This window comes from Penaeus japonicus, unplaced genomic scaffold (assembly GCF_977035675.1).
Source record: "Penaeus japonicus unplaced genomic scaffold, GWHDUDI00000001_assembly GWHDUDI00000003, whole genome shotgun sequence".
NCBI classification, from domain to species: Eukaryota; Metazoa; Arthropoda; class Malacostraca; order Decapoda; family Penaeidae; genus Penaeus; species Penaeus japonicus.
Genome location: NW_028234405.1, coordinates 23,829,795 through 23,832,554, shown reverse-complemented (window position 1 = coordinate 23,832,554; position 2,760 = coordinate 23,829,795). Strand labels below are relative to the sequence as shown.

General features: G+C 41.6%; 1 protein-coding gene across 1 annotated transcript in view; it reads right to left on the bottom strand.

Moving 5' to 3' along the window:
- LOC122266287 (death-associated protein kinase 1) overlaps positions 1 to 2,760 on the bottom strand; it is a gene marked incomplete in the record, with an annotated part of 53,278 nt that overhangs the window by 4,574 nt on the left and 45,944 nt on the right.

Below are 2,760 nucleotides of genomic sequence, written 5' to 3'. Positions count from 1 at the left end.
AGGTAAGCACTTAAGAGTTATAAAAGTTCAACAGAAAATGAATCATGAACACAGAGAGACATAATGCGGCATGTCCATCCCACAAACTTTGCAGTACACATTGGCTATGGTGGTTCACAGTGCTAATTATGTCTGAATATGACAGAGATAAAGGGTTCAATAACAGAGCCAAATAGGTGTTTATGTTGTTCACAAAATAGTAAACATAAATGAGTATTAAATAATTACAGTACAAAAATTCATAATGTCTGTAATATTTTTGAGGGTATGATTTTTATATCCAAATGACTGATTTGTGCTATCCTGAATCCCTTACCTAAGTCAAAGAAATAATATAGCCTACACAAATGAAGAAAATCTATAGCTGTACAGTGTTCATGGAGAGGAAGAGTAACCTTACAAAAATATGTGCTTGAATAACTAACAAAGTGTATTTCTTGTGGAATATTTCTAGGGAAAGAAAAAACTGGATAATTTTTATGTTTTGATTGTATTAAAAACAATGGAGTCTATATGAATTTTCTATGTCAAAACAAATTGTTAAAAGCAAGAGGAAATACAGGTTTGATTTTCTCCTATGGTTATATTTTCTAGTAAAAAGTGAATAAAAAAGATTTATTGAAATCAACAATATTAGTATAGAATCCAATCTTTTGCAAAGAAACAAAATTTACATTCTCTGCCTGTTTCTATATCCAAACCTATGCTTTACAAAAAAGTGTGTGTGTGTGTGTGTGTGTGTGTGTGTGTGTGTGTGTGTGTGTGTGTGTGTGTGTGTGTGTGTGTGTGTGTGTGTGTGTGTGTGTGTGTGTGTGTGTGTGTGTGTGTGTATGTGTATGTGTATGTGTATGTGTATGTGTATGTGTATGTGTATGTGTATGTGCATGTGCATGTTGGTGTGTGGGTGTATTCTCTGCCTATTTATATATCCAAACCTGTGCTTTACAAAAACTGTGTGTGTGTGCTTGTGTGTGTGTGGGTGTGTGGGTGTATTCTCTGCATATTTATATATTCCAAACCTGTGCTTTATAAAAATGTGCATATGCATGTGCATGTGTATGTGTATGTGGGTGTGTGGGTGTATTCTCTGCCTATTTATATATCCAAACCTGTGCTTTACAAAAATTGTGTGTGTGTGTGTGTGTGTGTGTGTGTGTGTGTGTGTGTGTGTGTGTGTGTGTGTGTGTGTGTGTGTGTGTGTGTGTGTGTGTGTGTGTGTGTGTGTGTGTGTGTGTGTGCCTGTGTGTGTGTTTGTGTGTAAGTGTATGTGTATGTGTATTTGTATGTGTATGTATGCATGCATAAGTGTGTGTGTGTGTGTTCATGTGCGTGTGCAAGTGTGTGTGTCTATGTGTATGTGTATGTATGTGTGTGCATGTGTGCGCATGCATGTGTGTGTGCGTGTGTGCATGCGTGTGTGTGTGTATGTATGTGTGTGTGCATATGTATGTGTTCGTGTGTGTGTGTGCTTGTGTGTGTGTGTGATTGTGTGTGTGTGCTTATGTGTGTGTGTGCTTGTGTGTGCACGTAATTGTGTGTGCTTGTGTGTGCGCGTAATTGTGTGTGCTTGTGTGTGTGCGTAATTGTGTGTGTGCGTAATTGTGTGTGCTTGTGTGTGCGCATAATTGTGTGTGCTTGTGTGTGTGCGAGTAATTGTGTGTGCAAGTAATTGTGTGTGCACGTAATTGTGTGTGTGCTTGTATGTGCTAGTGTGTGAATGTGTGTGCATGTGTGTGTGCATGTGTGTGTGTGCGTGTGTGTGTGCATGTGTGTGTGCATGTGTGTATGTGTGTGTGCATGTGTGTGTGCATGTGTGTGTGTGCATGTGTGTATGTAAAGTGTGTGTGCATATGTATGTGTATGTGTGTGTGTGTGCATGTGTGTGTGTCCATGTGTATGTGTGTCCATGTGTGTGTGTCCATGTGTGTGTGCATGTGTGTGTGTCCATGTGTGTGTGTGTCCATGTGTGTGTGCATGTGTGTGTGCATGTGTGTGTGCAAGTGTGTGTGTGTGCATGTGTGTGTGTGCAAGTGTGTGTGTGTGTATGTAAATGTGTGTGTGCATGTGTGAGCATGTGTGTGCATGTGTGAGCATGTGTGTGTGCGTGTGTGTGTGCACGTGTGTGCGTGCATGTGTGTGTGCACGTGTGTGCGTGCATGTGTGTGTGCATGTGTGTGTGCATGTGTGTGCATGTGTGTGTGCATATGTGTGTGTGTGCATGTGTCTATGTGTGCACATGCGTGTGTGTGCATGTGCACGTGCGTGTGCGTGTAAGCGTGTGCGTGTGCATGTGTGTGTGTGTACATGTGTGTGCATGAGTGTGTATGTGTGTGTGCATGTGTGTTTATGTGTGTGCATGTGTGTGTGCATGTGTGTGTGCATGTGTGTGTGCATGTGTGTACATGTGTGTGTACATGTGTGTGTAAGTGTGTGCATGTGTGTGTGCATGTGTGTGCAAGTGTGTGTGTGTGTGTGTGTGTGTGTGTGTGTGTGTGTGTGTGTGTATGTGTATGGTATGTATGTGTGTGTGCATATATGTGTGTGCATGTTGTGTGTGTGCATGTTGTGTGTGTGCATGTTGTGTGTGTGCATGTTATGTGTGTGTGCATGTGTGTGCATGAGTGTGTGCATGTGTGTGCATGTGTCTGTGCATGTGTGTGCATGTGTGTGTACATGTGTGTGCATGTGTTTGTGCATGTGTTTTTGCATGTGTGTTAGTGCATGTGTGTGCATGTTTGTGTGCATCTGTGTGTGCATGTG